The 12888-nt window shown below is 38.1% G+C and overlaps 1 protein-coding gene across 3 annotated transcripts in view; it reads right to left on the bottom strand.

Moving 5' to 3' along the window:
- EPN2 (epsin 2) overlaps nt 1–11655 on the bottom strand; it is a 45852-nt gene extending 34197 nt beyond the window's left edge. For 2 of the 3 annotated variants that reach the window (XM_009286467.2, XM_009286466.2), the window contains exon 1: nt 11575–11654. The gene's annotated coding sequence lies outside the window, so the exon portion shown is untranslated. Of the gene's footprint in view, nt 1–11574 lie in introns of all 3 variants that reach the window. The other variant, XM_009286468.2, reaches the window with a different exon arrangement.
- Nucleotides 11656–12888: the final 1233 nt, after the last annotated feature.

Here is a 12888-nt window from a genome sequence, read left to right as displayed (position 1 = left end):
ATTGCAGAATTACAAAACAGCGTAAGGTCAAGCCATTACACACTGAACCGGAAATTATAAATGCAAATTAATCCAACGGCAGTGAAAATACCTACCCAAATTCTCAAAAGGAATTTGTTCTCTGGGGATTACCTACTTGAATGAAAGCACTTCGTCTTTTATTCTCACAAACAGAGAAGGAAAAAAAAAAATAATCACCACCCAATGTGTGCCTTAACAAAAAGGTAACAATTGGCAATAAATTCAGTTTACCAGGTATATTTGAGTAGCATTTTGAACTGAATTAAGGACAGTGGGAGACATTTCTCTCCTTCTATATTTTCATTTTGGAAGGGAGGAAGATATCTGATATTCTTGCCAGAGGATGTGTCTTAGAATCTATTACTAATTAGAAAAGTCCAGCCTTGTCACTTAGGCTGCTTAGTGTGACAGACAACTGCCAAAGGGAAGCCATTATGTCTTCTCTCCCAACAGCTCAGAGCCCTGATAGATCAGCTTGAACACAGGAGGAACTGCCAATAATACAACCTAAAAGCCTGCAAGACCACAAAATATTAGCTACATTCTTTAAGCCACAGGGTTTTCTCATACAATTGCAATTTTAAAATTCAAAACTGACAAGAACTACTATATCCATATATATCTGTGTTCATATATCAGACTTGATATTTCGTGAAGGTACCTGCTACTTACAATTACCCAATGATTTCATTAACTAAATTCAGTTTGCACTTTATTACTTATGAAGCAGACACCACCATGAGCAGTTTCTCCTATCCACCCACACACCACAGACATGCAACCACATTAATAAATTCAGTAGGCCAAAGGCAAATGCTCATCATGACAAAGATTAGGGGAAAAAAAACAGTTTAACTCTCCACGTTAGTACTGCCAGAAGCCAAGAGACTAATTAATACTTTTACTTTATGACATGAATTTCTAATGAAAAGGATTGTTCACAGAACAGTGCAAGATCTGCAAAGCCGTATCTGTCCATACATCCAAAACACTACTACTTTCTTCAGTTAAAACTGTTAAGTGTACTGGCTGCTACCACAAACTACAAGCCTGTAAAGAAAATGGAGATTGATTTAATATCCTACCTACATTCATCGATGCCCATTCACAGCATAAAACTTCAAGTGCCATCCCTCACAACCACCGTACTTGCACACTCATCTTGAAAAGTCAACGCATGGTCCTAATTCAACTATCATAACTGGTAACAATTAACATAAGGTTACTTTAACCCTCAGAAATTAAGCTACATGCAGTTGTATGCTCATGACTAATTAAGCTGCTGTAAAATTGTAAAGCAGGAAACATATATCCTAAAATCCTCTATATACCCTGCTGGAGGAACGTTTTGGCCAAAAAACAGGGGTTTACAGTAGGCTCTACTGTTCAGCAGTCAGGCTCAGAGAGGAACTGAGGACGTGGCTTCACGTTACACTTTATTCTCAGCTGGCTGAGGGCTGCTACCGAAGGCAGCGTCCTGCTCCTACCTGCTCTGCCGTCACATGCCACCTCCCTGCCCCTCACGCCAGATCTCGAGATAGAATCGGTTCAGTGAACTGATCTGACAAACCGGGGGAGGCGGGGGGGAGATGGATAGCTGGGTTTTCTGACAGATCAGGTCACCAGACCAATTAATCCCAAGGTCACTCTAATTACTTTAAAGTACACCACAAATACGGGAAGTAACATTCATTTCAACAGCAATCTACAGTTACATTTCACAAGGCAAAATGTAAAGCTGCACCTTGAAAGCTCAAACTGGTGGTAAAGTTAAAGATGACAGTTTAGACCTGGGGCTTGCCTTCAGCAGGTAACAGTGCAAGAACTGCAAACAGCGGGTTTTCTGGGAAATCGCCTTTTACTACCTAGCTGCTAGTAACAGTAAGACTCACATTCACTTTGTTTCATGTTGAAGACAGCCACAGAAAAGAAGAAAATTCAGTCCTCTACTCTTTAAAAATCGGCTAACATCTTAAAATCTTGGCCCCGCCCTTCTTACACACAGATTTTAGCTATCTGTCCCGCAACACTTGCTGTTCAGCTTTCCCTCTTATTCCTCCATATCTTTTATCTTTTCATACTGTACACACCACAGGGTTTCCAAAATCTTTTCCAAACAACCCTACCTCTTTTCTCTCTTCCTAACAGAGCTGTCTAACGTACCTAGCATCACCACCTCGGCAGGAAAAGCAATTCCATCCAAAGGAGCAGTACCGGGCAGAAAGTATGTGCAGCCAGAGGAGAGGGCACAACCACGCTGCCATCAGCAGCCTGGATTTAGACTGGGTGATGCTTACCATGAAACAGCACTCAAAAACACTGCCAGTCACTTTGGTCTACTTCTGTGCTGCCCCAGTTCGTGATTTTGAGCTATATTCTTAAGTTCATCTTTGATGGAAGTGAATCACTAGAAGACCAAAAAAACCCAAAAAACTCAGCACATTTGATATAAGGATTTTTCTTCATTATGCTACTTAAAACTTTCCAATTCCTTCATTCAGGCACTAATAGGAATTATCCCTATTCACAAATGCAAAGATTTGTTGTTATTATTTTGTTGATTTTTGTGGAATTAGGAAAAAAAAGTCTGGCTTGAAGATGCATGCCAGTGAATCCCACATTCTCCCATGCAGATATACAGAAATTTTCAGCTGTCATCATAACAATTCCTCAAGTTTTCTGAACCTATCCTTCAGCAGTAAAATTCTACCTACTCTCTTATCTATTCTGGATATTTAGATGGAAAAATTATTTGAGTGGGAGTTAGCTTGCTCTTCTCAAAGAGGATGACAAAGACTTGTTACTAAAAAGCATCTGTGCCTGTTCCATTATTAAAGGTCATTTTCTTCCAGGCGGCTCTTGCAGGGAACATGTTATACCCTCTTAGCTTTGATACTCTGCAACCAGCAACTCTGTAGATGTCCTTAAGACTCCATATACCCTGTAAGGAGTCCAAATGTAGAAGACAATACCTACCGTGTGTAATCCAAAACTCAAGCCTCTGATATTTCTGAAGCAGCTGATTATAGCTTGAGACGTGTAAAAGAAAATAAATGCAAGTAAATCCCCTGTGTAGTACTACTACTATCTGTACCTCCCATAGCTGCCTGGTATCCTGTGCTGTTGATTCTTCTTTTAACCACTGTTTTAAGGCAAGTCATTAAAAACATTTTCTCTCTTTAGATTTATAAACAGAACAAGAAAGTGACTTAAAAACTCACCCACACCAGAGCATTCCATCTAGTCCAAATGCACAGAAGAAATTCTAGCCCATTAACATCCATCAGCTAACAGAGGGGTAGTGAATTCATCAATACTGCTAAAATGCGTGGGTACGGTATCATGCTGAATCATTTAGTAACTACATTTGCAGCAAGAGCTCAAACAACCCGCTTCACACTGTCAGCAATCATCTTCCTGAAGGAAGAAAAGTGAATGTATTTAGATCACCCTCAATTTTGTTATCCCTCTTGACAAGGTTGGTAGCATCTCTACGCACCAGTATTTGCATGTCAATCAAATAATGTCCGATGTTGCTCCCCTCTGGATATCATCTTCCTTAGCCAAGCCACCTGCACACTTGCAAAAGCTTTCATGGCTCATTTTTCTGCAAACGACTAAGGACCTGGCTTTTCCCTGCTTGTTAACATCCAGGTCAAATACGTTAAGTCTTAAACTTAGTTTTCAGTTTGCAAAGGAAAAAAAAAAAGCAAAAAAAACCACCCCACACACATTGTTCCCTCAATACCAGGCTACTGCAATTGTTACAGTGCCACAGACTTGACTCCGATTTTTCTCTTTGTTATCTATTTACAAAGCTATGGAGGGACCATCTTCTTCCTCCAGCAAGAAATCTTCCTAACAGTGAGAAGTTCTAAACATAAGAAAAGCTAAAAACTACCAAAATCAGTCAGTCTTAAGAGAAAATACATTACGAACTAACATGAAAGTGTAACTACCAAAAAAAAAGCCCACACCTGCGGCTGGGACTACAGGCAGAGTATCATGGGGTAAAAGGGGAGGGAAGAAAGCATATTATGGAGTACAATGGTATTAAGTTATTGTTCTCGTAACAGCGAAAAGGTATTTATTCTTAAAAAAAAAAAAACAGACTTAATAATATAAAGAAACAAAATTGTCCTTAAAGTGTAGATTAGAAACTACTTGGCTTGTTTTGCCTTGTTTGTTTATGCCAAGTCTGGTCGTCTCTGTTTCACTGCAGTTTTAAAAATGATAGTAAGTACCTTGCACTTTCATTTACACTTTCAGTTATAATGGTATCGACTCTAATTAAGTCCAAGAATACAAAGGTTTTTGTTAAGGTAGCCTTTATAAACCAAGTACAATTAATTCAACTCTCAATACCTTAGCTTCCTTAACATATATAATGTCTTAGAATACATACACTTACACATGTGTCTACATATCCTTAACTCCCACGGCTTAATTCAATTAATACTATTAAATCTTTAATGCTTAGCTTCAAAGGCTTTTTTAAATTTTTAATAGCTCTCATAGGTTAGCATGATGTTTTAAGTCTTTCTACTATATTTTAAACAAACTCCTCTTTTCTTTCCACTTTGATGTTTGCCTTTCTGACAACCCTATACTCTGTGAAGCTCCTGGAACTTTGTTTTCTGTGACAAGATGACATTACAAACTCAAAAAGATATGTTAATCACTGAGCTGTAATCAGGGATTTTTTTCCTCTCACCTGCCCTCTGGGCTGGGAGTTGGCAACAGAACCGCTTTAATCAAAACAGTGTAGAAACCCATGAGGAGAGAGGATGCAACCAGGAGGGAGGGGGCTCTTATTTGCATCTGTTTAGTATGCAAGCAGCAGGCGGGGCTTAATTCTCTTACTCTGGTTCCCCATGAAAGGAGAAAATGCAAAAGTCACCATATTTTGTTAAAATAGGAGTTCTGACAAAAGACTACCCTGGCTTCAGGGAAGCACAAGCCTTGTGGCATTTAAAGACACATCCGTTTCACACGTTTGATAGGCACGGAATGCATTTTTAATTGTAAATCTTTGCCTGTACCAATGGCATTACCATTACAGATTTGATCAGCTAAAGCTCCGGTTTATATATACATGCATCTACACACACACACACATATATATGTGTAATTTACCAGTTCTGTTACCTAGTAAAAAGTTCCACTGCGAGCACATTGTGCTAATCCCAAGGCAACTTAACACCACTGTGTTTCTCCCCTTCTCTTACTCTCACTACCTCAAGACCCCTACCCACCTTCCACTGCTCAAGTTCTAAACTTTGAATTTGTGAGACAAAAGAGACAAAGTTTTGATGGCATATTTCAGGCCTTTCTATAAAGCATAAACTAAAAAAAGAAAAAAAAAAGAAAAAAAAAAAGAAAAACAAGCACAGACTTTCCTCCCCCTTTAAAGTTTATTTTTCTTCTGAATAAGAAAAAGAAACCCCTTCTTAAAATAAAACTGAAAATCAGCATTTCCAGGGACAGGAAAAGGCACTATAGTATTATATACACTATGCAAGCTGACCAAAAAAAAAAAAAAAAAATTAAAAATCTGGCTCCATCCCAAGGCATCCCAGACAATTTTGTGCCGGCACGTACATAACAAAAATATTTCTGCATTCAGGATGTTCAAGCATGTTTCTTGCATCTACACCTGGAAAGCTAACTACTAGAAAATGATGTGCCGTGTTTGGCATCGACCGTAAGTGACCAGACCCAGATCAACACATCCCTTACATGTTCAAAGTGAAGTACGTGCTTACATACTTTGCTTAATCTAGACCATAAACTGCAGAACAGAAAACCCCTCATAAAGCATATTAAAAACAGGATAATGAAGACAACCTACAGCACTACCCTGCTGTTCTTCACCTCTTCAACATTTCAGCAGCCTGCAACACGTAAGCAGAGAGTTCCCACCATGCAGAGCACTCCCCAGTATTACACATCTTCAGTTATACAACACGTTCTATCTTTTAAAGCCGATGTAAACACTCTCTTGGAGGCATCATACATTCGTATTATTGTGAAATTAAATATATGCAGACACTATTAGTTGGCAGACAGACACCAAAATGTCAATTATACTATTCAGTGTGCTTAAACCAGCAGGCTGGGCAAAAGGAGATTATTCACTAGGTAGTCAAACGTAAAAAAAAGCCAGACATTTCAGTCTGTCTCAGTGTTTCACAAAGGGGTCAGCGATTTGTGAGTTTTAAATGCAACACTTAAGCAGTTTTGCAGACTAAAAAAACCCTCACATCCTTTGACGGTATACCTCAGTGCTTCTCTGCAATAAAACAGTTTAAAAGTGATTTTGCTGTCACATAAGCTTTTATATTTCAGCTTCTCTAAAATTTAAGAATTCTGAAAGCCAAGTAAAACGAATTATAAACATTTCTCTATTTTACTTCCTTATTAAATCTTTCCAAGAGAACCAGTAAACACATAAACACAAACATCTTTCAGAGGAGTCACCCAGGCACCAATCTTTTAAAATCTTCAGAAAGCAGTTGATTTGCTGAAAAAGTATAAAAAAACATGGGCTGCATAATTATAGTCCAGTGCAATGACAGTCCTCCTGTCCTTCTGAGTAGCATGTAGAAATTTCTGCTTTAAATTTACACGTAAGTTGTAGAGATTCTCAAAAACTATAATTACAGTATTAAATACTGATTTCTGATCTGCATTTGCATACTTCTAAGAAAAGTACTTGGTGTCACCTATGCTGTTTATCTAAAAACATTCCGACAGAGGCATTATCTTTACTTTGAGAAACACTCTCCTAAATTGGTAGACAAAGTTTAACTTAATGAACTCTGCTCAACAGCAGCGAAAAAAAAAAATAGTAACACTTCTCATCAGTAATAAGCGTTCCAAGCCCTTAAAAAAATTAAAAAAAAAAAAGTCACTGCAAGAACCGTAATATTACAAGAAGCAATCATAAAACCATGCAATAAGCCAGTATGGGCTCAGAAGGCAAATATTTCATTACATAACAGAACAGATGCAAGTCTTATGCTTTCCAATGGCCATTATAAAAGAAGTTTTTATCAAATGATGAAATACCTGGGCAGGGGCGTTTTAAAGATTCACCAGACCTTCCCTGGATCTGAATCTTGCTGGAAATGCACGATTCAGATCTCTCTCTAAACAGACATTAATATTCACACTCTAGCAATGTCACAAAATGGTAGAGTATTTCACTGATTAATTAGCTAACTGAATAATTAAAAACATTAAATTTCTGTTTTTCAAATAATAATTCAAGTGCTTTCCTTTACATATACCGCATGACAGAGTACATTCTGCTTCACCATCCATCAGAGAACAGGCAGGCATGTTAAAATAGTTCTATTTAGAACTGAGGCATAAGGATTAATTTGTGAACTTAAATTTTGGCTGATTTCATAGGTTTAGATCAAACATCTATATGCCTTACTGCTGTTGTCACAAGCCTCATCCCTGTTCAAACAGAGCTGAAAGTTAGTAGAAAGGCAGTCACAGCAGCAATGGGGTCAATAGATTTGGCTGAAGAAATCCTCACTGCTAAAAGAAAAAAATAAATAAAAATGAGAATGACAAAACTAAAATGCTGCTTGAGGCCTGTTCACCCAGTTAGCAGCACACAACTAGCCACTTGAGAACAGATTTCCTACCTACAAGGAAAGATGTTTGAGGGAGTCTTTCGTGCCTGCGTCTCAGGGGAGGAAGTTGCCTTTAAAAATACTTTGTTTTGCCTTTCCCTAAGGAGTATTAGAACTGTATATATCAGTTATTTTAGTGGGTTTTGCCCATGAGGTCTTACAAAGGTCTTATTTGTGAACTGTACAACCCTTACACCAGTGAGCAATTACTCATGTGATTAGTCCCAATGAAGTCAGAAGAACTGTTTGAGAAAGAAATTGCTTGCCAACCTAAGGGTTGCACAATCAGAAAAAAAAGAAATTATAACAAAAACACGGAGGGGGATAAATTGCATCTGACAAAAACGACAATCAAGAAATAGCTGGTGACAGATTGTTACTTAAGTACAAGGAAGTGATTTAAACAGTCAGGAGCAGTTGTAATAAGATTATACGATTCTCTATTAAGATTCTTAAAATGTCTTTGTTCTAGCAAAGCTATGAAAAGACCATTGCCCTTGTAAAGGTTCAGAAACTACCAATTTGATGTTAAGTCTAGAAATTAATATGATTTCAAAGCGCGCAAAGAAAAAACTGTAAAAGAACATCCCTGACACCATTAGCACCTTTGTCGCCCATGCTGACGCTTTTAACCAGCACGGGTACAACATGTATCGCAGCAACTCTCAGTGGCAAAACTCAACCAAAGAGAACAGACCCAACAAACAGAAGTACAGAGCTCGCTCTGCTTGGGTTTCTGCTTTTTAAATAATGAAAACTAGTGGTTTGATTTTAGAAGACATTACATTATGTAAGTGACATCTTCAGAACTGCAGGAAAGTCTCTATAAGGTTATTCTGCAGGGAGATTAAATTTTAATTTAATTTTCTCTAGAGATACAGATGTAGCATTTTAGCCGTGACCCCCAGACTCCACTGTCTATCTTTAAGCAGTCACTTCTAGAATGACCCAAAAATTGATTGGCTGTTAACTACTGCTACACTGAAAAACAAACAAGGCAAGCGAGTCTTCCGATCTCTATCTTGAAGGACGGACATAAAACATCTCTTAGAATGACAGACCAAAAAATTGGCTGTTAACTACTGCTACACTGAAAAACAAACAAGGCAAGCGAGTCTTCCGATCTCTATCTTGAAGGACGGACATAAAACATCTCTAGGAAAGGTGCCTGGCATGTTTTTAAGCTAATAAGCAGCTCTGAACTTTAAAAAAAAAAAAGATTATTACTTAATTTGTAGAAGTATTGTTCATTAAGTGCTGCACTGTAAGCATAAAAGAGCAAATGATTTACAGATTAATATTTTACTGTAAGGGATAAGAACAGAAATTTCCATTGAAAAAGAACAACCACCAGAACATTGGGTCTAAAGGTGATCAAATCCGAGCCATAGGAAACATGTATGTGACCCGACCGGAGAGAGGAACCAGGACTGCTATTCAAATAAGCACTAAAACAGATGTATACACGTGCAAAGTACAAGGTAATTATGAGGGCAAGAAAGTAGGAGGAGATAGAAGAAGTCTAAAAGACAGAAAGACAGGTTTGTACCATGTCTACAGAAGCAGACTGCATTCAAGTGCTCTCCTGTCTGGGTCACTCTCCAAAACTATTCTACTTCTCATGCCTTGTACATTTAGTATTTATTATACAGTTACATGACAGAAGACTCAGCAACTGCAGACAACATTAATAAAACAGCACTTGGAGGAAAGACAGGAGCAGCCAACAATGTGGAAGAAAACTGCAGAGGTCTCATGCAAAAATTTCAACTAATTACTACTTTAGGCAGCTCAGGGAGCTATACTCCTAACCGTGGAAGGAGAATTATTACTTGAAAATAAGTTGTATGCATCAGGACAACGAAACATACCAAGTTTGAGATTCTTTAGAACTTTACCCAGCCACCTCCACCATAAAACTCAGATAAGGGGAGCCTCCAACGCGGAGATGTGTCCAGTTCTGGGCTGGGACTGGTTTTACCTGGTCATGCTGCTAGAGCCAGCTGCGCTCACGCTGCCAGCGGGGACCTGTTCGTGCCTGAGCTCTCCTCTGCTCTGTACTCATGTTTCCCCACCTGGAAAGAGCCGGCTTTTTCAAGTCGGCATGCAAGCCAAGGCATAGGCACTGTGAACAGACCAAGCCTGACCTTGAACGCAAGCTCAAGGCACTAGTTAGAGTCATTTATGTTAACAGCCCTGGGTGACATGAAAACAGATATACACACTATTAACAATTAACGCAGTACAGGGCATTGGTTCCGAGGTCAATTTTTAAGTTCAATTTTTGTAACAATACCAGAAAATTTGAGGTAAAAATTGCCTCTACAGAAGAAAAGCATTTAACTAAGCTTGGTAGTGATTCAAAATAATATTTCCATATAAAAATGCCCAACAGTGAATTACAAACCAAATTCTGGAAAACATCTCCAGTTGCCAGCGACATTGCAACTAGAAAACACAAAATACTTTTACACTAAGTTTCTAATTAGTATAATCATTCATACAAACTCCACTATTAAATATTTACACGCATTTAACTTCTTGCGGTAACTCTGAACATATATACTACAGTTTGAAGGAACTCAATCTCAGTAATTTAAGCTACTCTCTCCTTAAAAACTGCCTACAACCTCTAGTTACCTACAAAACACATCTTAGGACTGTTTGATCCAACAAACAATTTGCCTTTTTTCAATAGTTTGGAGCTTGGTCGTAAAATCAACCAAATCCCAAATTTGAAAACCAAAGAAAAAACTGTTACTTGCAGAATGATAAATAAGCAATACCAGCTTTTCTGCAGCTTTCTGCCTCCTGCACCACTCACCGAGAGGCTCAGCTGCGACAACCACCTAGTTCTAGATTCATCCTGAAGCTTACAGTCTCCGAATTCACTTATTCTGACATACAAGCATTCTAAATTCTCCCCCGCCCCGAACAGGAAAGCAATCCTGTAACAGCCACCTAAACTGATTAATTCGGGGACTTTTCATGGTCTACTATTCAGCAGATACCAGTATGTAACCAAATTGAAGTATACCAATGCTAGCAGAGCTACAATTAGACCTAGCAGGTTTTATTCTAGAGGACAGCATACATGTTGTTCTCCTCCACGGTGTCTCATGCCTTCTTAATGAGCAGCCAGGCTACTGAAATACACAAAAAAACCCGCTGTTCTTTGAAGCACTTAAGACAGCAGGATACTAGTACGTTTCGCTACTTTCCCTGCACAGATCAGAGCAAGGCAAAGTGGAAAAAGAACATTACAGACATTCATACAAACCAGGCACCTTTCATTTTCTATTAGCAAGATCCCAAGAGGCAATTTAGCGCTCTGCAAATATGGCACTGGAAGACTGGAAAGTTGCTTCCTGAGTACCAGCCATTAAATAAAGATTTTAGAATAACTTATATTCTTCTAGACCAGGCAAAACCAATATCCATTTCCCCATCCTACGTACGAGACCTAAGAAAAGCAAGATCATGAATATCATCATTACACTGTAATAAACTTCTCCTAAAACAGATTACAATTTAATGATTTCTCTCTAAAACAAAACACAAAAAAAACCAAACCACCAAAAAACCCCCACCAATTTCTGTATCAAGAAAGACCATCAGCATTTTTATGAAGTAACAAATTAGGCCTTTGGCATTTCACAGCAGTGATCCAAGATTTGAGGCTTCTTAAAAGCTCCAAGTTTTAAAGCAATCAAATGGCTGACAGCTGGAACAAAATTAGCATGATTAACCAGTTATGTAAATAATGATGCGGTCAGTACAAGCCGAATCCATTCATGCTCATTGCATTATACAGCACTGCTTGCACTGGACATCAGATGTTTGTCAACTATTCATTAAAAATGACTGTAGGAATAATGGACGTGAAAAACAACATCAACATTACCATCCAGGCTACCCGACAGCCAGGTCTCATATCTCTTCTCCTGTTAGGACAGGACCACCAGGTAACTCGCAGATAGGACTTTTCTTGCTCAGTATTATCCAACGCTACTTAGCTCCTACCTAGGGAACAGGTCAATTATGTTTTTTCTAGAGAGAGAGGTCCAGCCTGTTAGTATCTCATCATATTTCATTTCTTAAAGGCAGATAGTAGTTTTCATTTGTCAGCAACACATAAAAGTCAAGCTACCACGTAGGAGAAGCGTTGTCACAGCGAGATGATGTCACATAGTTACTTTATGGCATCAAGGAAGTTACAATCAGCACCCCTAAGTGAAACTTCCTGAAGTATAACCTGCAGTCAATTCGGCCTTATCAGGATCAGTCTTCAGGAATGCATACTCATGGTTAATTTGTACTTCATGATTTTTGATAACATAGTTAAATATTTAATACATGGAAGATTATCTTTGAAAGTCTATCTAGCTAGTTTACCATTACCTCGAGTTTATAAAAGAAAATTTATCAAAAGTTTTGATTCTTCACAATAAAACACTATATGTGAGTTTGTTTGAAAATAATGCATCCGAGAATCAGCCAGGACAAACATATTTAGAAGCACTTCCTAAATAGGCTGTATTTTGCTAAAGATATCATTACAATATATTTATGTTTTTAATAAAAAAATCATTCTAACATCCCATCTTTTACATCCTGACAATCCAATTTTCTATGACCTTGTCTCGCACAAAACACAGCAACACACTGGAATTATGCAAGAGTTCCATATTACCATAAAACATGTATTTCACTGGAGAGAATAATAAAACTTAATCTTGTGGCCTGATTTGCATTTTGAACTCCTAAAGTCAAGCCTCCACGGTCCATAACATCCGCAACACACCTTAACAACCTGAACAAGTATTTTAGGCCTCCTGTTGAAAATGTGTGTGTATGTATATAATCCAGGATATTTTCTTAGTAGATTAAGAAAAAGAAACATGTCCAATTCATGTAAATTTTAAATATAACTTAGCTTTTCAGATCAGTGATGATGCCATACTTAAGAAGGGGGAGGGGGGAAGCATTATGTGCCCCTTGGCCAAAGAAAACTAAGACCAAATGTTGTCAATATGCCTTATGGCTTTAAAATAGGAAACTTCCATCGTGGCTAGCCTGTGGTAATTCTTGTTTCAAAATACTTCACAACGACAATAATGCTTAATATAATGCAGCACACTGACTACCCACGACCAATCTGTAGCATCAAAGGTACTGCAGGTAAAGATTGAAAAAAAATATATATATTATAAAAAAT

The sequence above is a fragment of the Aptenodytes forsteri genome, unplaced genomic scaffold (genome assembly GCF_000699145.1).
Source record: "Aptenodytes forsteri isolate BGI_AS27 unplaced genomic scaffold, ASM69914v1 Scaffold55, whole genome shotgun sequence".
Classification (NCBI taxonomy): Eukaryota; Metazoa; Chordata; class Aves; order Sphenisciformes; family Spheniscidae; genus Aptenodytes; species Aptenodytes forsteri.
Note: the sequence above shows the minus strand (reverse complement) of the source record. Positions and strands in the feature narration are given on the sequence as shown.